We start from the raw sequence: 27,978 nt of genomic DNA, 5'->3' as shown, positions 1-27,978 counted from the left end.
GCAACAACCTCGGACTGTTGCCACAAGATGACAACGACAGGAGAAGGCGTTGAAACTCATGTATGAATACACATTTCATTATTATTCTCAAAATAATAATGATTTGACTCGATCAAGGAGCCACAAAGAGGGGAGGACGAAAACAAAATAAAAGGAGGGGAAAAAGCACACGCACACCTTCAGCTCTGGCCGTGGTCATCTTTATTAATAAACCCTCTGACAACAAACACACCCACATCAAGGCCCTCAGCCTTCATCTTTACCCCAAACTCCCTTCCTCCCTTAGCTCCTTGAGAAATGGCAATTGCCAGATGGACACAGTGTGTGTGTGTGTGTGTGGGGGGGGGCAGCGTTGTCTGTAACCACACACACACACGCACACATGAACACACACACATACACACAGACAGACAGTGCAGGATGGCCTAGACACGGCATTGCAGTGATCTGTCAGAGGGTAACAGCGCAGAACAGGTGTGTGTGTGTGTGTGTGTGTGTGTGTGAGTGTGTGTGTGAGCCTCTTTCTGAGTATGTGTTTTGGGGAGAAGCAAAAGAAAGGAAGGCCAGAGGAGACGCACACCGACACACTAAGAAGCATGCCCCTGCTCATTTGTTCCCACTGACAGGAGGAGAGGGATGGTTCTCCACAAGACGAGCCTAAGGGAGGAGGACAGGTGTGTGTGTGTGGAGTGTGTGTGAGGGAGTCGGAGGAAGAGGAGAAGAGGAGTAGGGAGCTCAAATCTGCATCTGTTTTTGTGCGAGCAGCAGCAGCAGCAGCAGCAGGGCGCCCTTCTCACTAACCGCGTCCTCTAGTTCTTTCGGGACCATCATTTTCCGTGGACCGAGTCTGTCCTTTACGTGTGCGGAAGTTAACTAATTTATATATTATATATGTTTATATTCTACAAGCTTGACATTTCTGGATCTACGCACATCCGGGTTCCCGTGCATTCCTAATGCCTCAGAAGGATTCCACTTCAGTGAAATCATGAGCCGGCATGATACTTTTGCTTCGATGTTCAAATGGACCACGAGCTTCTGTAGGTGGCGCTCTTTTCCTCTTCAAGCCGCTGCGGCTGTCACTGAGGCGCGACACAAACGACTCAGAACATCCTCAGGAATGAATTACACAAGCAAAGCTCGAGCTAAAACAGACAAATACAAACACTATGAAGTGAATGTTTGTTTAATCACTCGTATGAAACCCACCATGAAACACGTTAATCATCATAATAGTAGTAATAAGTTATCTATTACTTGATGTACATTCGGTGGCATTTCTTCCAGGAAGCTAAGGAGCAGAACATGTGACACCCTTCAGTCCATCGTCTTGCTCAGTAAATGCAGAACAGCTGGTGAATTTCTCCATTCTCTCCGGCTCGGCTGCATTTAACCATCGGTTAAACGGCGATCTATTTTTCCACGCCAACGAAGCGTTTTTTCGACGGTATTTGTGCTTCTTTTGGGGTTGGAGCGATGGCAAAGACAGTGAGGGTACCAACACACACATGGCCAGCTGGGTTTGAACACACTAACGTCGTGTTGGTCTCTGAAGCCGCTGGACATCCCTATGAAACACTGTTTCTACCGCGCGGGCCACATCTTGTGACGTTAGCCGACACAAAAAGAAGCTCTGAAGTGTCCTCAGGCTCTTGAGGGAGAGCATATATTTGCTATTGTACCAAATGCTTGCGTATATTTACATGTTAGATATAGATGTCAACTCAATGATGGTGCAGAAATAGAAGTTATGAGACACCAGGCATTTCTATTGGGCTCACTAAATGAGGAGTACATCTCCTCGTCATGAGATTAAAGCACAAGGTGAAGCTCTCCATCAAACCGGCTCACTTACATCTTATCCAATTCCGCCTTACTGGATTCCACGGTGAGGTAATGGGCGGTGAGGAACTGCGTCAGAGTGCAATGCTGCGCGTTGAAGGCGGTCGGCGGCCGTTCGATGCGGGTAGAATGCTCGCCGGGCAATGTGGTGAGGAGTCGTTCAAGTCAGAGTGAATAAAGGGTGATGAGTTTGATTTTTTTTTTTAAGGTTGAGATTGTCAGCACTTACACTACCGTTCAAAAGTTTGGGGTCACCCAGACAATTTCGTGTCTTCCATGAAAACTCACACTTATTTATCAAATGAATTGAACATTTCATAGAACATATAGTCAAGACATTGACAAGGTTAGAAATAATGATTAATATTTGAAGTATTAATTTTGTTCTTCAAACTTCAAGCTCAAAGGAAGGCCAGTTGTATAGCTTATATCACCAGCATAACTGTTTTCAGCTGTGCTAGCATAATTGCACAAGGGTTTTCTAATCAGACATTAGTCTTCTAAGGCGATTAGCAAACACAATGTACCATTAGAACACTGGAGTGATAGTTGATGGAAATGGGCCTCTATACACCTATGGAGATATTTCATTAGAAACCAGACACTTCCACCGTGAATATAAATTTACCACATGAACAATGTATAGTGTGTATTTTTGATTAATTTAATGTTATCTTTATTGAAAAAACAGTGCTTTTCTTTGAAAAAGAAAGACATTTCTAAGTGACCCCAAACTTTTGAACGGTAGTGTATATATTCAGGATTGAGATGTGGATCAATACAGAACAAAATGGAGTGAAAGCTTCTTGTCGGGGGTTAAAAACTCTCTAAAGCTACCTCTACACCGTACACGTGACATCCAATGAAAAACCATGCAAGCCAAATTCTTTAAGGTGAGTTCGAAGCTCCTGAGGGCAAGTCTCCCTGCAGGCTGCAGATCAAAATCAATATTTCATCTACATCACAATCACAGATGGAGACTCAATAAAACCAGCTTGATAGTATTCGAACAAAAACCTAAAGCTCTGCTTTTAGAACCTGTAATGTATTCATACAGACTGTCATCACATGCAGCTTTGTCACCGGGGAGCCTTTTCAACTTTCCATCAACTGTCACTAATTGCAGACCATTTTGAATAACATCGGCATAAATAAAGCTGCCTCCGAATGAATGCGCAGCTCACTGGTGGCGGACACATGCTGTCAGCCCTGGAACCAAAAGCTCAGCAGTCAATTTGAGATGGAAAACATGTCTTCAGTCGGGCAAATTGGAGCCACATCTGCCCATAACCAAACCCAGTGGTGGGCTGACTGTTTACACAGGCTGGCAGCATGCAATACCGGTGTCTTTAAAAGCGATGTGTCAAATTCCAGACACATCTACTTATTTTGTTTATCGTACTGCCTAAAAATTAGCACACATACCGAGACGCTCAAAGGAAACATGTTCCAAAATAAAAAAAAGTCACATGAGGTAAACAGATGCAAAAGTCAATTATTATTATATATATATATATATTTTTTTTAAAGATACAAAATAAGCTCTAGAACGAATGAGAGAGCGTTCCCTGGCCCTTGAAGTCAAGGTTAGAGGAAATAACTAGGCCATTTTGGTTGCTGTCATAAAAAAAACAAAAGCGGCAGGGTGCCTGGGAGGCGGGGAGAACGACAGCGGTACAAAGAAATCAAATAAAGGCCGACAGTGAATGAAGTGCAGAGAAGGCCCGTGGTCAACGAGCAGACGTCAGAGAGCGGCCGACGACAACGATCGCACTCCCCGCCTCTGTCGGCTTTATCTGCAGTATTTGCTGCTTTCCTATTCCTGTCTGCATCACTCTGTCTCACTTTTTTTTTGATTCTCTTTTATCATCTCAGACATTTCTCCGACTCTCATTCGCTCCCATTCGAGTTTTCTCCATTCTTTCAGCCGCCCTCTTTCTCCTCTCAGGTCTGTCTGGCACTTTCTCTCTTTTTCTGTGACTATTGGACTCTGTCCCCCCCCCCCCACACACACACACTCTGTCTCAATTCAGTCATTTTTTTTCTTTGAAGGAATAATAAGACATTTTGGGGAAAACATTTTTTTTTCGCTTTCTTTTCAAAGAGCTGTGAAAATATTGACGACCACTTTCATTTCCATACACTGAATACAAAGCAACAGCCGAGAGACGGTTAGCTTATCACAATGAAGGGATGCAAATGGGAAAACTACCACTACTACAATGAAATAGTTAAATAGTTGGAGAAACACGCTTATTTGCTTCCTTTCATGAAACAGGAAATTTGAAAATATTGGGCCAGGCTAGAGCTGAGATGTGTTTCGCATAAAGTCTGAAAGCAGAAGAAAACAACTCATCTGGCTCTGAAACATACTCATAACAGAATTAACATGTTGGATCATGTATGTTTTATTACTTCAGCCATGCTAGCGAGAATGAGATCAGTTTGTTCATGACATTGGAGTCATTTATTTTAACCAAAATGTTGAACTATTCCTTTAACTTGTTCAGGTGTCTTTCTCCCTCCTGTCTGAATAGTGTCCACTGTGCAATCCCTCCATTTAAATGAGTGATGAGGAATCCAACCCCACACTGCCACTGCACCCGGGAGGAAACACACACAATGATGTCTTCATAGTTTAGTAACAACTCCCTGGTGTGTGTGTGTGTGTGTCTCTGTGTGTACAAAAGGTATCCGACTGAGGTAGAGTTCTACAATTCAGGTGAGAATAGACACATAATTCACAACTGCAAACATTTTATGTTTTCATATTAATTTAAAACAACCTGTGTGTGTGTGTGTGTACGTGTTTTTAGGATCATTTAACACGTGTGTGTTTTCACGTGGGAGGTGTGACGCAGTATGTATGACAGAACAAGGAAATGTGAGAACGCAGTGTGTATGAATGTGTCGGAATGCTACAGCGCATGTGTTTGTTGATTTTGCAAAGCTCGCCCCCACTCACACACACACACAACACACACATTCCCTTTTCCCAATCCCAGACCCCTGGTGCCTTTGTGAGTCAGACTCGTTATTGTGTGTGCCTGTGTATATGAGAGTGTGTATGTGTGTGCACATCTTAATCTCCAAGCTTAGACAAACCCAGCAGAGTTTCTAGTAAATGTTGTTCATAAAGTCTAGCAGGAACTCTGTCTTTCATACAGCTGTGGTAACACACACACGCACATACACACACACACACACACACAGCATGTATATATATATACACACATATATATAATTAATAAGACGAAAGGAGACACAGACACAAAGCACTTAGACAAAGGCACACCCTCATATACACACACACACACACACACACACACACACACACACAGGTAAAGATGCACACAAGTTACCACACGTACACAAAGATGCAGACACAAAGAACAGCCACACCGACTCAGAGACATAAGGCATTGGCACAGACACAAAGAAACAGTTGGACACACACACACACACACACACACACACTGCGACAGACACGAGGGCCTGACGGCATGCAGCAGATCCAGCACCAGCACGTTGACGCAGAGCACACAATGCTGATGAGCAACACAAGCCTTCACGCTCTGAGCGCTGAGGCAGCATGAAACGCAGCTCCAGAGAGGACGCTTGTTGTGAGGGACGTTCAGCAACAGCTCTGCTGAACAAAGCAGGAGTCCATGCAGCTGCAGAGGGGAGAACTCACACACAGCTCACACACTCACACACCTCACAGCTCACACACTCACACACACCTCACACGCACCTCACACGCTCACACTGATAATTGTGAAGGAGTGTGAAAACTCACACATACGTGGCCAAAGGTCACCGGGCGCATCCCTAACGTCAGATGACTTGCTCTACCTGGGATTTTATATTACAGATGTGTTTTTGTTGTCAGAATGGGCTGCTGTTGTTGTTTTTCGGTTCCACTCTGCACATTTACAACGGTTTGCTAAATTTGCCACTTTGTGCTTCACGCTAAATAAATGCATCGTGATGTGATGCCAGGAACCAGCTGACACGTTCGCCGTTTAGTCAGTAGGACTTTCAGTTGTAGGCTTTTACACTCTGGGGTTTTCAAGCCTTCTTCTGCTCTGTAGAAGGACATACATTAGGACTGATATTACATCTTAATAACAATAATTAGTACGTAAAAAGCCTTATTGGAGGAGCTACTTTGTTTTCGGTCTGTATTGGTTGGGAACAAGACAAATGGGTCCAACAGGTGAAGTGGTTTGTTGAGATGTAGAAGCATGTGATTACTCTGAGGAGAGATTTTTTTTCACGCTGGCTCTGATTACCATTTATCACAGCAGCTCAGCAGTGTTTGTCAAGTCTGAATCTGTTCACAACGCCAGTAATCCCGCGGCGGTAACTGTAGCCGTTGCATGTATTCAACACAAAAGCCATGGTGTGTCATTATGATGCTGATGTGTTGCAGGGGTAAACATTTAAATAAACATTTTGTTGCATTTATAACAAATTACGAGTTGTGTATCTTCTTCAGTCACACTGAAAGACTTCCCCACTGATACATGCTGTGTGCTGGTGTTGCTGTAGCAATGGTGGCGTGCGTGTGGAAATGTGTCCAAAAAAAAATCATAAATATGAGAGTTATCGTCTACTCTCCGGTCATAGGTGATCAGATGAAAAAGGGGGTGGGTTCACACGACTGCCAATAAGATCGTGTTGTTTTCATCAGTATCAGCCAACTCTGTAATATTGAGCACTGACTTAAGGAAAGTGCACACAGGCATGCACTTTGTCTCTGTCCACCTACACACATTATGTAATGTATAGTTTGACATGTTGGTACACGTATTTGCTTTCTCGCTGAACTAGTCGACAGTCAGCCATTGATCGTCTTAGCTTAGCATTAAGAAACATGCAGTCTGGCTCCTTCTAAAGGGGATGAGATACAACCATCAGGATGTCTAAAGCTCTAAACTGTTCAAAAGAAAAAGAGTAAATACATTTAAATAGACCAGAACATAATCCCCTAAAAAATATGTATTTTACATGTCTGCAGCTTCTAATCACAAAAGGCACAGATAAATAAATACAGGCACACTCAGCTAGTTAGTGGAGGGGCGGGGCTGGTTGCTTGGCTTAGTGTTGGGGAGAGAGAGAAAGAAATACTCTGCCACAACCACACAATCACACACACACACACACACACCCCCCAACACACACAAAGAGCAGCCAACTTAATTTCAAAATCAATTAATTAAAACGCATGGTCGTCTCCCACAGGGAGTGAAAGACAAATTTGAGGAGTTTAATCCTGGTACACAAAGCAGAGCTTTTCAGCCGCAGAGATATGAGCGGACAGGATGGATGGAGGGATAGAGAGACGGAGGATGGATGGTCAATGCATTTTAAAAAGGGAAGACTTAGTGGCCTCAATTTGACAAAAACTGTTTATATCTATCTATCTATCCATCTATCTATTTTCTAAAGGACGGAAGAGAAGAAAAAAGCACAATCAGCAGATAAAGTGAGCATGATGGAAAGAGAGTGAGTGTGTATGTGTGTTGGTGGGGTTCATAAGCATCACTCTCACTCCCCCACTGTCTCTTTCCATTAGTTTTCAGGCTTAAAAAAAAAAGAGAGACGTGGTATTGATTTTTTTTGACGTGTAGAAGCAGAGGGGGGCTTACATTTAGTTTGTGTGTGTGTGTGTGTGTGCGTGTGTGTGTGTCTGTACTCCGTGGCTGGTCTTACCTCAGGCGAAAAAATCATAATAAAGAGTTTGTCTTTCTCTGCTCCCCGGTGTTCCTAAAAAAAGACTTTGCCTAATAGGTACGGAAAAAAGAAAAATTCTGCAAGATAAACTGTTCCATATGCCGCCAGCATGAGAGAGACGATGGAGACGATGTGAGTGTACTGTAAGTGTGTGTGCCGATGAAATGCGTCGATTCGGCACTTAATGTGTGAATGTGTGAGTACAGGTAAGTGTTTGTGAGAAAATGCAAGTGGCCTTCCATATTTGTCTGCTGTCTGCATTGTTGAACACCACAAGTGTGTTTGAGAGTCTGAGAAGGGAAAACAATAAGTATTTTGATCCTTCTTGTTTTTTTAGATCCTTGAGTGAAAGTATCAAGCAACAATTGTCTCGGGTAGGGAAGTCCTGATTGCAGAAATGTAGGCGTCTATAACTCCTGAGAGATTCCATGATTTCTTGATAACCAATTTGATACCACAGTAAAAAAAAAAAAAAATGTTGAGCTATTGTTAGGAAGTTAAAACGGGTTATAATTCCGTCTCTAAAATGCTTTTTTTCTGTTGAAGGGACCATTTTCCCATCAAACTACGAGATATGCTCGCCTAATTTATGCTTAAAAACCATGGAGCTTATACAGTACATGTGGAAGCGTGTGAGTGTAACAGGCGCCATGTGGAGAGGTCTATTACAAAAATACAGCGGGCGCACAGCAGTGGAGACTAAAGGGGAGAAAAGTGAATAAAAGTGAGAAAGATGAAAGAGAGAGAGAAGAAGGTGAAAGCCAGGTTGGAAATTGACATTGTAATTGTTGACTGCCGGTCGACTCTTATCTTGGTTTCTCAGGGCTGTTGTCCGGGCAGGCTGACTTTTTCTCCCGTTCCAATCTGATCTCTCTCTCTCAAAGAGTGGACCAAACCTGGCAACCCATTTGTTCTCTCTATTTTTCCCCTCTCGCCAGCCCTTCTCATAGCCCATCTTTCTCCTCCTTTCTGTCATATTATTGTGGCCTCATCTATTGATCAATTCTGTATTTTTTCCCCCTTTCTCTTGCCAATCCTCTCTTCAGACAGCCAGACATCATGCAGAGAGCAGTGGCCTGGAAAAGAGCCGCATGAGAGGGGGGAGTACAGCCGGCCTGGGGTCAAAGGTGAGTCTGGAGGAGGATAGGGGTGGCTGAGGGGGCAAACACAGGCTCTGTCTCTCTCTTGCTGCATTTACTCCAAGGATTTCAGGCCCTGGTCTACATATCAGAGAACTAAAAGGTTCCTTCATTCCACTGTTTTGTATTTCCATCGCGGTCTACAGACCGGGAGACTAACGAGGGCGGCTGGTTGTCGCAACGGTGAACACATTCTGCGGATCCGCCTCAACTAAAAAATACGTTGAAAACAAACAACCCTTGGTTTTGATCTCCCTGCGACGACATTTACTGCTGCGTAGTATTTATTGATGCACGTTGGATGTCTAAGAGCATCTGCCTCCACAGTAAATCATCTGTTGAGTGCTTGGTGAGTATATATTTATATATTTGAGTCGGGAAGTCGACAGCAAAGCCAAACGACATTCTGACTCCCAACATTGTTGAAGAACATTTGAGCAATTAAGCAAAGAAGGCTGACACCATGAAGAACTCTCACAGACTGACAGTATTGACAAGTTGTATGAACATGTCATATTTTTCAAGATGGAGAGATTTTAAGGCTAAAAAAAGCTCTCCTGGCAGTGGATAAAATGACAATCTTAAAAGTCCAACAATCCAATACCTTTTTGCAAACTTCATGTCCACATATTTATTGCAATTCTCAATTTGTTTAAACAGACCACCAAATGGAAATTGGCGATTTGAGGTTTTACCCCAAATTGCCCCATTGGAGCTGCTCAGTGGCCCCCAGCAGAAGGCTCTGGTTGGACTGGCAGCTCCCACTTTGAAGGCAGTCTGTGCAGCTCGCAGTGCTTTTTACCTTGCAGCCATCATGTCAGTGACATTAGAGCACCGCTGGGTATAACGATGCCGTTTGTATCAGGATCAAAGTGTGATCTTCCCCTCTGAGTGTTGACTAGATGAGGTATTCCTGTTGTCTGCATGACTTCATCACATCTATCGTGGGCAATATGCAAAGCCTAGGTGGGTAGGTGGCTTTGTCAACATAAACTACCTGCAGGTTCAGGATGTTCAGGCCTGATCCGGTGCTGGCTGTTTTTTACTTTTCGTTGCAGGCACACACAAAAAAGGTCTCTCATAGGAAGCAACCGAAAAGGAAACGAGTACCCTTGTGCGGCACAGTTAGCGGCTGCTATAAATGCTGCATATGAAGAAAAGGAGCAGTGACTCAAAAAGGATCCACGAGGCAACATGTGATTGCTCAGGGAAAAGGGTGTCTCTCTCCTCTTCATTGCACTTTCAATGGTTTTCTACAAATCACACTGGGTCTTTACTGAGCCACCTCCAGTGGAACCTTATTTCACACACTGTCCGGCTTCCTCTTCACACTTGCCAAAAGGGACCCATGGTGCTGGAGAGAAATACTTAGGCTACTTGGTCATAAAAGCAACACAAGTCTAACATCGATTGTTCAACAGAAAAGGGTAACGTAGACTTGATGGGCCGAGTTTCCATTAGGAAGCGCAACGCTAAGTTAACTTTACATTTCCAATTAGAGGTGCTACACTGGGTGAACATCTACGTTTTCATTGAGGAGGGCTAACGACTAACAAGGGGCCAGGATAACACGAGACACACAGCAAGAGGAGCTCTCAGTCTCCCGACAGCTAAGTAGCTAAGCTACTCCCAAATGCTAGCTCAGCCGAGCTCTAAAAGAGCGGCCATGTAGGGGTCCTCCTGCTTCCGATAAGCCTGCTAGGGCCCCTCTGGAGTGCCTACCCTGGAGAGAGCCATTAGACGGGCCACAGCTCCTTCCTGGATAAGCTGCAGCTTACCAGCCTGCGAGCCACAGGGCAACTTTTTATTGTCCTTTCAAAACTTTATGTGTGAGTGTGGGGCGATAGCTTTGGAGGGGCTGGACGTGCTGGAGTCTGCAATACAGTGTGGTGTGTGTGTGTGTGTGTGTGTGTGGGCTCAAGCTGGGCTCTCCCGGCACTTCCTGCCCACTAAAGGCCAGTCCCACGGTAGGGAGGGCGAGCTCTATCGGACCAGAACAATGCCAAAAAAAGGCTGTCATAAAAACAAACTAGCCTACCATGCTCTGGTTAGCAAGGGGGAGGGGCCTACATAACCCATAAAGCCCACTGCATCTGCATCAAACTCGCACACACACACTCATTTGATTTGCAGATATCCAGTCCACGAGCCGCTATTTTTTACTGTTATCTTTCGTTGGGTATTCATACTCATTTGCATGCACCCAGTAAACAATGCATGAAAACAGCAAGAAGGAAGAGCCACACACACACACATCATTGTTGCCACTGACGGTAAACAATAGTAACCTCTGCATTCAAACTGGGTCCAAACAGCTTTGACGTTTCACCAAAACCAGAATAACAAAAAAAAAGAGAACAATTCCGGCGGTCCTGTGTACACAAAACACAGTGCAGACGACCGAACCAGAAAACATCTGCTGAGTCAGGACAAACAAAACAACAACAAGCAACCGACGAAAAAGAAGCGCATCGGGGGCCTCAGAAAACATTCTAGATACCTTACACAGTGCCCCCGAAACACAGTTGGCTCGCTGACAAAGGGTTTTTTGGCCCAGCATATGAACATCTCGATTCCTATCCAGCGTTACAATTGGGCTACAGCAGGATGGGCTGGATGAAACGGAACGAAGAGTGCAGCTGCTATCTGAAGAGGAAATAACTGAACAAGTATCAAATATAATTTCTATGATCAAATGATGACTTCTCTCCCCGAGTCTGCCTTTGACTCCATTAAAAGATCAAAACACACTGCATGGCCAAAGATGCTCTCAAAGGATGGATCGTGCTGTACAGATGAAACGTTGTAATGGAAACTCATTAGAGGAATAGTTCAAAATTCTGGGAAACATGTTGAACTTCCTTTGTGCAGAGAGACCGATACCACTCTGCTCCTATAACGAGTGCTAAATGTGTACGTGGAGCCGGGAGGTGGGTTCGCTTAGCTTTACAACAGTTTCCCCAGATGAAAACCTCCTTTACAAATGCTCACTGTCAAACCTGCTGTATGTTCATATTCATTGAAATACAGAATTTTCATCAATTTCTCGGACATTGTTTTCACTAAACCCAGCTCAATCACGAGTAGACAAAACAATCCATTTAAATCGCTCTAATTTCCCATAAACCCCTGGATGGAAACCCATTTAATGATAGAAGCCTACATGGAAAACCGATCAACACATAGAGAGAGAGAGAGAGAGAGACGCCGGCGGACAGCAGATGGCTTACAGTGGTCAGCTGGTAACACACAAGCAGGTCAGAACTCTCCTACACCACATTCAACCACTCATAAATAATGCAGAGGACACGAGCCAGGCGGCTTCTTCTCCAGACCTCCAGGGGCCAATAAAGTCAGATAGAGAGAAAAGACCTTGATGTCATGTCACATGTTCCTTCATTTATTTCAGACAACAGTGATTAGATTTGGGGGATGTGTCTCACCACTGCATTCTGACAAAAGATATAGAAAAGGAGTAGAATGGATTTTCCCCATTCACAACCATGTAGCAGGATGGCCAGAGCTGCGTCCATTTCTGTGTGTACTGGTAGTGCAAGGCTAAAATGAGCAGTGGAATGGTTCAAGGGATCAGAGGGCAGTGTTACGAGTCCCACATGGCGAAGGCAGGAACTGCCCTGTGAACTGGCCTGTGATTGGTTTACCCTGATAGTTTGACCCCCAATACTAATCCTTACCGATCTCAATCCTCATGCCTCAAACCAACCAATCCAATCGACGAAGGCAATGAGTGTGAGCAAACCAGAGACAGAGTAGGGCGGGTCATGCCTTCACCAAAGCAGGAGTGGTCATTTTGCCTCAGGATCTGCATCCACTCTCCACATGTAATGGCCCCACTGACCACTCCACACTTACTGGCAAGATTTTGACTTTTTATATTTTAATTAAATTGATCAGCCGGAAAAGGGGGTAAATAAGAGATCAGAATGAAAAGCTTCGATAAACACAACTTCCTGCATTTCAAGAGTGAACATATTTGGTGCATCCAGCTGTACTTGCCTCATTCGTATGCGCACCATATCGAATTCTCCACCAGTCCGACTTTACCGGACACACTTTTCCTCCCTTAGGGTTCTTTTATTTATTGATTGCCCCAAAGGGAGGCTGTATCATTCATGGAGAGTGGCACATATTTATAATTGCCTTGTGTTCCATTATTCTCGAAATATTGCTTCCTTTTTTGCTAAATTGTAAATTTTTTGACGATGATGCCAATATGACTTAATTTAACTGAATTGATTTTGAGAGGAAGATCCAGAGAGGCTTCTACGAGGCATTCGGGGTACTGACATGACTAATGTGTACTGCTTTTCTCTACCCGAGCAGAGTCTTTATACACAATGGGCTGAATATGGACTTGTTTGTTCAATTGAAGTTGAGCTATATAAGTGGTAATATACTTTGGCAACGCAAAAAATGACCTCAGTATGCTACTCGAATGGAGCCCAAAGGAGTGAGAGAGAAGAAAAAGGGGAAAGAGAGAAGAAAAAGAAAGTGTGCATAAGTGGGCGAGAGAGGCAGAGGGTGAAAGAGAGACCGAGCTCAGACGGAAGGGCTAAGTCGCAAAGGAGCAAAACGCTTCTCGTCTCGGAACAACGGCGATCACAGCCGCTGCCGAAAACCTACGGATCCATTTTCAATGTCTGATGGAAACTTCTCAACAGGCTTTAAAGCCACGGAGAGGGGCTGGAGGTTGAGCAGTGTGGTGTGTTTGATGTGTGTGTGTGTGTGTGTGTGTGTGTGTGTGTGTGTGTACGTGCTTTGACTTGTTTGTGTTCTCTATTAGTAGGGCCTTCTGGAGCATTTTAACATCAATAAATTATACGTAGCTGCGTCAACTTTGAGACATTGGTTAACAACTGAGCCAAGAGGAGCTGGAAGGGCTGGAGGCACTACGGGTAAAGAGGCACGAGCGAACATCAACACTTTGACGGTACTTATGGCGCATTGATAAGAAGTAGAACAAACTAATTGGGACATTTCACAACACATGCAGAGAAAAAGGAAATGCCCGGGAAATACAACAACAAAATCGGATGCAGAAACACTGCTGTGTCATAAGTTACGTCACAATTCCATCTGCAGATTCTGAGCAGGTTTTTAACACCTAATGTACGACTTTAGTCCCAGGAGACGAGGCGCTACAGCTGAGAAGCATTCAAATGAATTGCAGGTGGTGTTTAGACAGCTCCGTGAAGTATTAAATAACAACAACAAAAAGTACTTTATTTTTGAGAAGTGTTTGTACGATAACTGCATTTGGACGATTGCCATGTCCTTCATACCGTTTGCAGTCACATGGAACAACACTACACATCATAACCATGGATTCTGGGGTGGGGGGGGGGGGGTCACTGCGACACGTAGGACTAGTTACTACACGGTTAATGCTAGAGAAGAACACTTCCCCAACGATACCAGAATCATGAAATCAGATGATTAAATGGGACACATTATGATGATTTTCAGGCTCATACTGTCTGAATATTATTGTAATCTCCTCCTGTAAACACTCCATTTTAGCGACTTTCTCTTCCCCCCCCACGGATTGGCTTGCGATAAAATATGGTCCTCTTTTGCGAAAGCAAGGGAGTCGCAGAAATAAGGACAAAACACCGAGAGGCAACATCTTAGTTTGAGGAGATGCAACAAGATTCATGGTTTTTGGTCTTCATGACCGAAACCAGTTGATACCGGTAATTAATTACAGAAGACGCAAAATGATCAACATGCCAGTGTCATGCTAATGTGTGAAAATCCTTCATGTTGGTGTGTGAATGCAATTGAGCGAACAAGACTTTTATATTCTTGTGTCACAGTGACTTCTTTTGATCACAGCTGTGCACATATCACACCTTCTCTCTCCCACACACACACACACACAACCTTGTCTCTATGGCTCCTTGATAATTAACGAATATTAATAATAGTACATTCACATACACAGAGGAAGCATGAAAACATAAGGTTTATATCACTTTGACCCTCTACCCTGCCAAAGCCCATTTACCATGATGGTCTTGTAAACAAGCTTCTTCCCTTCCTTCTTCTCTAAACATCAGCCTGTCCTGCAAAGCCCCGCCTCCCGCCTGTTTCACTCCAGTACACACACACACACACACACACAATCACATGCAAACACACACACACACCCATACAAACCAGCCTCACACACACACACAACACAGCCTCACACTCAGATACACACACACAATATCACACACAAACCAGCCTCAGACACACACACACCCTCACACTCACACACACACACGACCCATCTGCTTCTGCTGTCCAGACCTTGCATCTGGCCTGCCATGAACTATATCTCTGTTGAACACAAACACACATTTTAAACACACACACACACTCACACTCACACTCAGACAAACAAACACGCACGTACTGTGAAGCATTAAAACAACCCAGTAGGGGCGATTCTGTTCATGCAGCGTCAGAGAGGGCATGGCCGGAGATGTGCACTCCCTACAACTCAGCAGGAAACACGGGCCAGTTAGAAACAGCAAAAAGAAAGAAAAAAAGAGAGAGAGTTTTGAAAGGAGAGAAGGGCAGATAGAAAAGGAATTAAATCATTGCTGAAAGAAAAATGACTTTTTGAAGGGAAAGAAAGCTCACTGTGGGAAGCTGGCACATCAACTGTTGCTCTGCGGAGGATGTGAAGAAAGAAGAAACCTCTCCCACCATAAGAAATACGTGATTGTTAGCAAATTCAGATTCGCTCCCACAACACCAGGCATGAACACGGCCTGAATGGCCTGCGCGTGAGTTTCTGCAAGCAAAGCTATTGTGTCTAAATGATCAGGAATCAGCGAGTTATCACGGGGGTTTAATGTGCGTTCAGCTGCACGCCATGTGAGCGACAGTATCTGTTGCACTGATGCGATGCATGTGACACAGGGATGGCAATTAAACACACACACACACACAGGGTTATTTGGGAGTTTTTCCTGATCCGATGTGAGGTTTTGGGGCAGGGATGTCTTTGTGTACAGATTGTAAAGCACTCCGAGACAAATTTGTAATTTGTGAAATTGGGCTATACAAATAAACTGAATTGAATTGAATTGACACACACTCACTCAGGCAGCAGACATCTGGTGCATTGACGACGTAACGGCTGTGATGCAATGCTGGCCCTTTGGCGTCATAAACAGAGCTTATGTCACATTCGTGCATGAATGCAGACACATTGGCAAACACATAAACGAAGATAGTGAAGCTGAGCTCAAGTAATGGGTTGATTCTTTGATTAATCGGCAACTATTTTGAGGACTGATTCATCCTTTGACTCAACTAAATGTTTTCCGCAGCTTCTCAAATGATGTAAAAGGATGTGAAGCTTTTCTGTTTTGTATGTGAACTTTTGTCTCCTGGAACTTTGATTTTTCTTTTTTCTATTTTACATTTAATCGACAAAACATTGCTCGCTGGAGAAAACCACCCCAGCAGATTAGTCTTTTATGAAAGTAGTCGTTTGTTGGAGGCCTGTGGCAAGTGAACGGCAGCAAGAACACATGTCCAACACAACACCCAGAGGAGCACACAACAATACACACGCACATGCTGTACATAACAGAGTTGTCTAACATGTCAAAGTCTTTATATGAGACTGTTTAATGTGAATCTGGACACGTGTATGCCTAAATCCGGCTGTATAGGCATGGCTGTTAACATGTATGGCCCTTTGTCTTCTTGACTGAGTGCTGTTTAATTGTGTGTGTGTGTGTGTGTGTGTGTGTGTGAGTGAGGAGCATGAGAAGTGTGTGAGGGAAGATGGGAAGGAGGCTGGCTGTCAGGATGTGGAGTCCATTGTCTGTCCGACAATGAAGCGGACAGACAATGAAGCGATCGAGTCGGCAGGAGTCCTGTGGCTCTCTCAATGGAGGCATTAACATCTGGGGCCAGAGGGTTGCGTGATGTGTGTGTGTGTATGTGTGTGTGTGTGTCTTTGTTGCTACTGCCCTGGATAAAACTGGATTTCCAAGGCTTTTTTACCCGCCTGGGAATAATGCAGATGTCAGGATGAATGTTTTAACAACCCAACTAGACTACCAGTGTTGTACAATCTTCTCAGTGTATTTATTTGACAGATTACGTTCATTCTTAAAGGTTTGTGAATTTCATTTTACAAACTAAAAAGGTGAACTTTTGTCGGATTATCCTCCCTACATCCCTCTAAACTGCAAATGCCAACGTGCGCCCCACGCGCTGAATACTACACGTTATATTGCTTACATTAACTCTCTGCAAATGACACGGGGACTTACACAAACACACCAAACTATCTGCCCACAAACCTTTTAATAAAGAGACACAACAATCTTTGATGAGAAAATAGCACAAACAACGAAGCAGTGTGTGGGTCCTCAAGCGCTCGTATAAAGTCATCTGCCATATCCCACATGGCAATAACATGACTCCAATAACTTCTCCCACAACCTCCGACTGTCTTTATTTTGAAGGGCCACACTCCTCAGTGCAGTCTGTGCGTTAACTGGCAGTGGCACCATCCAGCTTGTAAAACATGAAGACAAGGACCCCCCACTCCTTCTCCTAAACCACCACACCTTTTTACTCTCACACACACACACACACACATACACGCTCACTGTCCAGTGTGGACGCCTTCCCTCATACACTTCCTCTTCCTACCCCTCCTTAGTAATTACAATAATCACTCAACTGAAGCTAATACTTAGTTCATTATGGGAAGAAATCAGAGATGGGTTGGGGGGGGGGATGTGGCAAAAATCACTTCAACATAATATCTCAAGTTAGTGGGATATTGTCACCGTAAGTGCTGAGTAAGGGGGAAATAAATATACTACAACTATGAACCATTACAATATATATTTATGTTTTTAGTAACAGTCTGTCTACAACCTATGTGAGCATATTATACTTCATATTTTGACACAACATCTGTTACATCTCTATGAACTACACACTTCTCTCTTCCGGCAGCCGACACAGGTCTCAGAGTAAATCTGTCTAGAAATATGACATCGATGCCATCGAAGATGAAAAGATACCGACAAGCTCATAAAAAGGTTCCTCAAAGTTCAGCAGCACACACGCACCAGACATGGAAGTAACGCATGCACATCATGAAGAGGGCTTCCCCGCTTGGAGTGGCTCACACACACACGGGCATGTAAAGCGCGCACACACGGTACTGATACGTGGGATTGTTGTTCCTTATAGTTTATTGCCGGGGCTGTGATTGTGGAGCTGGAGATAAACAGACGACAGAGTTGATTCTCTTCCAGCGGCTCCTGGCCGCAGTGCGCTGTGTTGACACGCCGCCCGAAAACCAGGGATAAAGTTGCACCGCATTGAGCCCCAAAAAACGCACAAAACCGACAACCGGGAGACGACCCGTTGAGACGTCGCGTTGTATCCGACCGCGTCCTGTTCCCAAGAAGAAAAAAAGGAGGCTTCATGGCAACAGTTGGAGATCCGGAGACTCCGGATCGAGATGTTTTCTTCGTTTATAGCCGACTTTCAGCAACTGCAACCACCATTACGACCAAATAGAGAACTTACCTTGTGATGGCGGTGATGATTAAATGAATGCGTCCTGCGCTTTTCTCCTCTCCGTCTTTCTCTTGACGACTGATCCAGTATCCCGTTCTCTCGCGCTCTCTCTCGCTCTTTCTTTCTCTCTCTCTCACCCCCACCCCGTCGCTCTCCTTTTCCGTTATCTCGGATTTGTTTTTTTTCTGAATTTGAGTTACGACTTATTCCACATCCTCATCAATTTCAGATGAAATCGCCCGCGCGGTTGTTCTCTTCTTATTTCCTCTTATTTTATTTTTCAAATGGTTGGACTAGAAAGCAAATCGAGCCATATGATCCTGTCATTCAGTTTTTCTACACAGAGGAACGGGCTCTCCACGCAACTCCCTCCCAGGGCTTTGTAACATGAAACCAGGGGAGGAGGAGGAGGAGGAGGAGGAGGAGGAGGAGGAGGAGGAGGAGGAGAAAAAAGGGGGAAGAAATAAAAGAAAACGTGAATTGAATACACTCTCTGGGACCAGCTAGATGAGTCTATCCGCCTCTCCGCGCAGAAGTTTCAGCAGTAGTCCGCACAGAAGAGCGTGGTCGTGGCGCTGCGTCTCAGTGACACTCTACCCTGGAAATAGTGTGTACGCGCGGGCGCGCGTGTGTCTGTGTGCGTGTGTGTGTGTGTGTGTGTGTGTGTGGCGCTGCAGCGTGTGTGAGTCCCCAGCCCATACTCCTGCAGTACGCAGCACAGCGGGGACCTGGGAGCGTTTAAAAAAAGGCACGCAAACAGGTCCCGCCCATTAGCCCCTCTTAACAAGGGCCCCGACACAGACGAGGGGCCCCCCAGCAGCCATTACACTGCTCGATTAAGACAATTTCATTGTGTGGAAAGTGAAGGTCTGTTTTGGCAAGTGAGGCCTGACCTGAGACACGCCAAGGTCCTTTTTAAAGGGGCTGGGGAGCAGGGTGGCCAGGCTGTCAAAGAGACCATTGTTAGATTGAGGTTCTTGGCCACTTCCTGCCCCGCAGAAGAGCCAGTGAGCAAGGCACCGGCTCCAAACCTATTCTTTACTCTTACTTTTTCATGGCAGAGAAAATGTTCCCCACAATGCCGTATTGATACAGCAATATCATTATGGCGCACTGTCATTGCATTGAGCTTAGGAGAAATAACTAAACCCAGAAATACTCCATTAATGTCCAGCTTTCATAATTATTTCCCTTAAACACTAAATAACCGTATTGATTTTCCAATTAGATTTTCCAGCATAGGCATACCACAGCACTGAGACAGCTCTTGTTATGGTCTTCAATGACATCTGAAACACAGACGGTGGCCGAATTGTGGATTTAGTATGACTAGACCTCACTACTGATTGACGACAACATTTTAATAGACCGACTGGAGAACTTGGTGTGACTTTTAGGCATAGTCGTAAACTAGTTTGAATCATAAAAGAATGATTTGTGTCTGTAGCTAATTACACATATGAGCAGATGTAATAATAATAATAATAATTTTATTACATTTATTTTGCACAATTCAAACAATAAAACATAAAAATCACAACGGAAATAAATGAATATCACAGTGCGGGAAGAAACAAAAAGCCAACAAGGCTTATTTGAAGCCTCCACCTATATAATATTTAACATTTTACAAAATTACAAACATAAAATGAAAAATGTATAAGATAGACAACAAAAGAAAAACGAAACTTGCATGCGGAGATCCCCAAGGCTCCATTCTTGGGCCTCTTTTGTTTTAACATATGTTTTCACTGACTCAAAACAACACTTATTATGCAAATGACACATAACATTTGCATAACCATACCACCAGGAAACTATGGTCCACAACAAGCACGTTGTAAAAATGCTTTTTAAACTAAGAAGGAGCGATTAAAAGTCAGCGCTCAAGTTTTTCTTTAGAAACCGACAGACCAAGCCAGAAGTCGTTGTGTTGTCGTCTTCAATGTGAATAGTAACAGCCGTAAGACGAGTACAAAGTCAGCTATCACCTTCAGAAGAGTTCAAAGGTTAAAGGATTCATGTCTCAGCTGAATTCGGAAAAACGTATCCCTACATTGATCTTCAGGTGACTCGATAACGGTAATGCTGTCTTCTCAGATCTCTCCAAAATTGATTAGACCGCTGCAGCTTATTCAGAACTACTCGAGTCCTCACTAAGACACAGATCAAATCACACCAGTTATGAGGTCTATATACACTGGCTTCCTGTCTGTTGAATAATTTATTTCATAATGGTATTTTTTTTTCATCACAGAATGGTTTCAGGCCAAAGTACATATCTTCTGCTACATTATGACCCATACAGACCTCTCGGGTCATCTGGGACGGGTCTGCTTTCTGTCCCTAGATTGAAAACATAAACAAAAACATGGAGGAGCAGCGTTCACCTTTTATGCTCCAGATGTCTGGAACAGATGCACAGAATACTGCAGGTCCGCCGCATCTGACTTCTTTTAAATCAAGATGAAACACTTTTCTGTTTGCTGTCTTCAATGAAATCATTTCATATGCTGCACTGTTACTTTTACTCTTTGTATTTTATACTATGCTATACTTTGTCTTATTCTATTTTAGCTTGTTTTTATTTAGTATTCTCTTCGCTCCTAAATTACAGTTTTTAATTGTATTTAAATGCATGTTTTATAGCAGGTTTTATTTGGACTTTGTCTTTTGATGTTTTATGTAAGGCTCTTTAAATTGCCTTGTTGCTGAAATGTGGTATTTAAATAAACCCCTTGCCCAGGTCCAACCCCCCCCCCCCCACCCTCACACACACATGCGCACACACACACACACACACACATGTTCTGCTTATTGTTGTTCACTTAGATGATTGAGCTTCACCGTGCATAATTTGACACCAGAAGGCTGTTTTCACATTCATCGGCTGAAGTATCAAAGTATTTTTATGTGTCTTCAAAGTCTTTATAGGTCTTTGCAAGAGTTTATTTTTTTACATCACCATGTTTTTAAGCTCTGGCTTGTTAATCAAGAGCAATTTTAACTTCATTTTCCGGACCACAGAAAGAATAAAACATTTTTTCTTCGACTGAGATAAATGACGTATAAATGACTTGCGAAAAGCTGAGACAAGCCAAAAGTACGGGCTAATGACACATAAAAAGATTGTGAATTGTTAAGCTATTTATACATATTGACATGATCCCTTGTTATTCTTGCATATGGTCTGACGACAGAAAAAAACATATTTTGGACTGTTTTGAACCAACATTGAAACTATTTCTCACAGAACTGATGGACACATTCACATCAAGAGAATCCAATTAATTATTAAAGATAAGTTAAAATACTTCTCATCTTGCAGAAGCAATCAAATCTCACCTGCGGTCCGGGGGGAGATGGTGATGGGCCGATCAGGGAGAGTGCGAGGCTGGTTCACGGGTTACTTGTTTGTCTTTGATAAGTAGGCAAAAACACTTTTTTCTAAACAAAGTGTTTGGTATCTGATGATGTCATCAGGGTCATTTTTTCACACTTTGAATCCCCCTCGAGCCACCGAAGACGTTACCTAACTGTTCTCACAGGCCGAGTTCTGCTCCATGTGACTTGTGAGCTGAACTAAATGAGTGAAATCAGCGGAATGCCCCTTTAGTAAAGAACTATAACACCATTGGTATTGTGGAAGCTGTGCAGAACACACTGTACAAACACTCTAACACCAGCACCAATGCAGGAACGCACATACAATGAGACAATTGTCTATTGTTGTTTTGCCCTGAAGCATGCTGGGAGGTGTCCTTTCAGGCCAACATTGGTATATTTCATTGTAAACTCATATATAAACTACTCAGTTTAGGTCGCCGAGAATTTTAGGCTGTTGGAATACAACACACATGAGTGAACAATAGCAGTGTTTGTTGATCTGATGTGAAATTAATAATCCTGAGCAGAGAAGGCAAAAACATGAAATGACACAAAAAAACATGCAATCATAATCCAAAGATTAAATGTGCAGATTTGAAGGCAAATATTAGAATGATAATCCACATGGATTAGCACAGACAATACATATTGTTTGTCAGTATTGATGTAGCTCCTGACAGCGTGGGGCCTTTTAACCTCTGAACAAATCAATAAACCGTGACTGACATCGGCCATCTCCCGAAAGACGAGACCAAAAACATCTTCGACTATGTATCTGCCGTCATTACTTTTACTGCAGGAACACAATCAGCACTTTAGCTCCGGTTTACTGCCGTCTGCCAGCGTGTGTCTCGCACCTCGAAGCCCCGCTTGATGATAAACTGTCTGCACCGTCTGGAATCACGTGATAGAAACGCTGCAAAAATAGTTGCCCCGAATCCTCACACAGACAGATTACCAAACAAACAAGGCTGGAATCACAATGCTCATCATCTCTCACACACGCATCAGGCTGTATAGACGCTCTGGCACGGATTCCTGTGGTTACGAGAGTTAATGAGTTTGGATTTAGGACACTAATTTGGAGTCGAGCTCTCATTCCGAAGTGCGTTAAAAACCGCTCAGTGATGAAAAGGAGAAGTAGCACGGCCTCGGGCCACATCAAGAGACGCCGTTGAGACACGCGCTAGAAAGCGCTGCTGAATACGGTAAATATGGCCTTCTAGGAATTCCAATAAAAACAAAGCTTTTTTTAAACAAGGAATCTTTAAAAAAAGACCCTGCCCTTCTCTTTGTATACGCAGGTCAATGGCACTTCAAAATGAAAACACTGATGAAAATTAATTTTCAGGGATTATTCACACCCGAGGGTAGATGAAATAGACTTCAGAAGTATGATGTGAAGATGCAGTCATGTGTGAAGTTCTGTGGCTGACCTCAAGTTAAATTTGTTATTGATGTACTGCGCTACCTATTCAGCAGGCGCCGTGTAATAAATAAGAATTTCAGTACATTGAACAACTCTATATGTATTTTTTTTACTTGTTCTCTTATAAGCTTACATTTTAAACCCACAAGGCTGTGAAAGCCACCCGGGTCTTAGTTTAGAAAATCCATGCTGCTGATTGGACATTTTTGCAGTTTTTATTCCACCCTTTGACTTTTTATCCAAGAATTAACTCCAGCTTCTGATCATGCATCATCATTATATTAATAATTTGGCTTCGGTTTCTAGTAAAATGGTCAGAAATGCATGTTTAAGCTGTCTATCATAAGAGCACATTCACAGTCCCCCTGACTCGCTTACTCTCAAACCTTTAGACATTTATAATTTCATGGAAAACGGCACTGCAGTTAATTTGCATCTCCACTCAAATGAGAGCTTTTTTTTATTCCCTTCTCTTTTTGTTTTTTACTCCAACACCTGCAGTGTATGTGAAGGAGCACTCAATTTGTCAGCGTTTCTGTTTATCAGGGAATGTACAGCCGTCAACACACTGAAAGAGAACGCTTTTTTCGCATACAGCAATGCCATCACTTTGAGCACGAGGCCTTGAGAGTGTGAAAGCAGAAATTATAGACTCATGGCTGACAGAGCGGCAAAGGAAGATAGCGGCTGATAGAAAGTCAGCAGCTCGGAGCTGCATCTGATAAACAATAACAAGAATATGCAAGTAATTACAGCATTCCAGTGGTATACTCTTTTTTTTAGGAAGTTAATATGATGGGATAAAAAGATGCAGATTTGCATTTTGCGTCAGAAGAGCTTCAATAGATTATTTTGAGATTATTATGTATTTAAATACCTCCCAGGATGCTTTAGTATGTGTACCTTAACTGCAGTGAGTTAACCCTCTATGGACGTATTGGCTACCTCACAGGGTCGTATGTCGGACATGACCTTATGCAGCAACGGGGATCGTCTTCACCCCACTTATTTTAGCTTCACTGATGTCATTTATAATTCTGTGTCTTATGACTTAGTCATTGGGCTAGCACAGTCACTTCACAGCAACAGGGACACAGGTTCGATCCCCGATCCGAGGTGGCCCTTCTGTGTTTGCACGTTCTCCCTGTGCAACAGTCCAAAGACATGCCCATAAGTGTGAATGGTGGTCTGTCTTTTTATGGGCCCTGTGATAAAACTGGCAACCGGTCCAGATCGAACACGGCCTTCCCCCAATGTCAGCTGGGATCGGCTCCAGCATCCCCGCGACCCTGAATATGACAAGCAGCTTGGATAATGGAATGGACTTGTTCATTGTCGGAGGCATCATTGATGAAGAAGAATGTGAATGTGATAGGCTGATATGAGCATTTTTTCAGTGGCACCAACCTCAAACAAGGCAGAGGAGCTGGTCGGGAGTTTGTTCCACTCACTTTATAATGGACAGATGGTCAAATTAATGGAGTAGGACACAAATCAAACCAGCCGCTTCTCTCTTCCGACTTTTGAAATCCATCACTTTGGTCAGTTGCTCTATGCGTCAGGCCTCGACACTCTACATGTCCGTAGTCATGATAGGATTGAAGGAGGAAGTCACGGAACGTGGTATAAACAGCAATAAAGTCTACAAGCGGAGGGAGGAGGTCATGCTGGATGGGCGGGTCCAAAAAGCAAACTCAAGAAACCAATGATATTTTCTGTGTGAAAAACGAAAAGTTCAAAATTATTCAATTCAGTTTATTTTCCATCCATCCATTCTCATCCGCTTAGTCCGGGGTCGGGTCGCGGGGGCAGCCGACCCAGCAGGCTGACCCAGACTTCCCTCTCACCCGCAATATTTTCCAGCTCTCTTCGAGGCGTTCCCAGGCCAGCCGGGAGATACAATCCCTCCAGCGTGTGCTGGGTCTTCCCCGGGGTCTCCTCCCAGTTGGACGTGCCTGGAAAAACCTCTGAAGGAAGCGTCCAGGAGGCATCCGAATCAGATGCCCGAATCAACTCAGCTGACTCCTTTCGACGCGAAGGACTAGCGGCTCGACTCCAAGCTCCCTCCTGATGTCCGAGCTCGGTACCCTATCTCTATCTCCTCAGTCTGTCTTAAAGTGTCGTCTTCCTGCTCAAAAAAACGCGTCACCGTCACTTGTTGGACTTTTTCAGAAAACTCTTTAATACGTACAGTATATTTTCAATTCAGTTCATTTTGTATAGCTCAAAATCACAAATCACAAATTTGGCTTTACAATCTGAACACGTACGACATCCCTGTCCCAGGAACTCACATCGGATCAGGAAAAAACTGAAAATCCTCCTAATTTTCCTTTTCTTTGTTCCAGTGAGAAAAAGATAATGGCCAAACTTATTATGTAAACAACATCTCCCAGCTCCTGCGTGAAACGCCCAGACTCCACCTGTAGCCGCTGAAGTAGCACCATCTGTTGTCCTGTAGCCGTCGGTCTCTTTAATCACAACTGCTCACTAAAACAACGACTGGACTATAAATCATCACACTGCATCGTGTAACCTTTTGCACTGCTCTCTTTCTACATCAGACACACACTTTACACACTTTGCTTCTGCCTCCGCAAGCAAAATAAGTGCATTGGAGCTGCTATCTGGAATAACCAGACACTTAACCCAAGTCCAATTTTTTAATTTAACTTTTTATTGCAACGTTATAGTCTCCTCACTTAATTTCTCTACATACACTTTATCGTCACTATTTATAATGAGTTTTTAACAACGTTTTTATTTTAGTTTTTGCATGCATCACTTCTATACCAGCCCCGCATCTCCTGAAAATGTAATCAATTACGTTTCAGTACAAATATTTTCTCCCTGATTTCTTTTATTTTTGACGCATCACAAATAAGTTTCTGAAGTAAGTGATTAGCAAAGTAAAACTTTGATCAGCTGGTGACATACATTTTCCCCATCACGATTTCATGTGAGCTCATGTCTGTGCAACCGTCCATATGGAAAGTATAATTGCCACTTAAGGAGGCTGTCTGATGGCTGTTTGTGTCCCGTGTGAATCTAAAAGCCAAACCATTGCATACAGCAGTCTTGTTTTTAAAAAGTGTTTCTTCCTTGCTTACTTACGGATCTGTTCTTCTGCTGCTGTGACACTTGAACGTTCCAGTTCCAGTTTCCAGACCGGAGTCAAATTCCATGTATGTGCAAACCTACATGGCCATTAAAGCTGATTCTGATTCTGATTTGGCAGCAGGACTGATTCCAAACCAAAACATCTCCAGTGTGCAAGCGGACATCAGCCCGATGCAGAGTGCAGCTTAATCCACACGGTTAGCTTCCAGGACAATCTTTGTGAGGCGGGCTCGGAAAATCCGGCTCTTAATACAGTAAACGCAGCGGGTCTTAACTCGTGATTCTCAATTGAGGTCAATCTTCCCCGGCAACAACAGAGAAAGAGATGTTGCTGGTATTGATGGGAACTAAACCCTCTAAAGAGCTTCAACGTCAAGGCGGGACAAAAAAATAAATACAAAACTTTCAGATATCCCTAACTGGCGGACTCAAAATCATTATTGCGCTTCACTTCTCTTCACTTCACTTCCAGAACTCCCCCGTCTCAGAACTGCGGTACCAAGGTCGTACTCAGTATTTTGCTTAAAAACCGGGAGCTCTTTCACCAGAGAAATGCTCATGAACATCAGGGTCATAACCCCTGAGAACTTATTACCGACTTTTATCGCCTCATCTGCCGAAATTTTGGACATTCTGGTCAAATGTGCCCTCACCTTTGTACATACAGTGAAGCGACGGAGGAGAGGTAAACGTGCTGGCGCGCTGGTGCGTCTCCGCCGGCGGGGACTTCGCACACCGCTGCCAGGAATATTCCTCTCCAACGTGCGTTCACTGGGTAACAAGCTGGACGAACTCCAGCTACTAGTTGGTAAGAACAGAGACTTCTCCTTATCTTCCATACTGTGCTTCACGGAGGCTGTGTGGTTCGACACCAGACTCTGCGCTGCAGTTGGCTGGCTTCCAACTTTTCAGAGCGGACCGACACACGGAACTCTCCGGAAAGACGAAAGGCGGAGGAATCTGCTTCTATATTAACTGTGGCTGGTGCAATGACGTGACAGCGATCCAACAATACTGTTCTCCTGATCTGGAATATTTTCTCATCAATTGCAAACCCTTCTACTCCCCCCGCGAGTTCGCTTCATTTATTCTGGTCGGTGTTTACATTCCACCGCAAGCGAACGTGCAAGAGGCACAACGCATGCTCGCCGACCGGATACTATGTGTGGAACAGACTAACCCGGACTCCCTAGTTATTGTCCTCCGCGACTTTAACAAGGGAAATCTCTCCCGCGAACTCCCCAAATACAAACAATTTATTGAATGCCCGACCAGAGAGCAGAACATTCTGGATCACTGCTACACCACAGTAAGCAGAGCCTACCACGCCGTCCCCCGCGCTGCACTGGGACTCTCGGACCACGTTATGGTCCATTTGATTCCTGCATACAGGCAGAAACTTAAACTCTGCAAACCTGTTGTCAGGACTTCAAAGCAGTGGACCAGTGAGGCTGTGGAGGATCTTCAGGCGTGCTTGGACTGCACAGACTGGGAGGTGTTCAGGACTGCTTCAGACAGCTTGGACGAGTACACGGAGGCTGTGACTTCTTATATCAGCTTCTGTGAGGACAGCTGTGTTCCATCACGCACCAGGGTGAGTTACAACAATGACAAACCCTGGTTCACAGTGAAACTCAAAAAGCTGAGACTGGAGAAGGAAGCGGCGTTCAGGAGTGGGAATAGAGACGGATATGTAGAGGCAAAATACAGGTTTAGGAAGGAGGTGAGAAATGCTAAACGTGTGTATTC

The 27,978-nt window shown here is 43.9% G+C and overlaps 1 protein-coding gene across 2 annotated transcripts in view; it reads right to left on the bottom strand.

Moving 5' to 3' along the window:
- The window catches only part of sema4c (sema domain, immunoglobulin domain (Ig), transmembrane domain (TM) and short cytoplasmic domain, (semaphorin) 4C), an 85,887-nt gene extending 67,288 nt beyond the window's left edge, over nt 1-18,599 (bottom strand). For both annotated transcript variants that reach the window (XM_056419237.1, XM_056419238.1), the window contains exon 1: nt 18,303-18,599. The gene's annotated coding sequence lies outside the window, so the exon portion shown is untranslated. The remainder of the gene's footprint in view (nt 1-18,302) is intronic.
- Nucleotides 18,600-27,978: the final 9,379 nt, after the last annotated feature.

The sequence above is a fragment of the Pseudoliparis swirei genome, chromosome 7 (genome assembly GCF_029220125.1).
Source record: "Pseudoliparis swirei isolate HS2019 ecotype Mariana Trench chromosome 7, NWPU_hadal_v1, whole genome shotgun sequence".
Lineage (NCBI taxonomy): Eukaryota > Metazoa > Chordata > Actinopteri > Perciformes > Liparidae > Pseudoliparis > Pseudoliparis swirei.
This window is presented reverse-complemented; position numbering and strand designations above follow the sequence as displayed.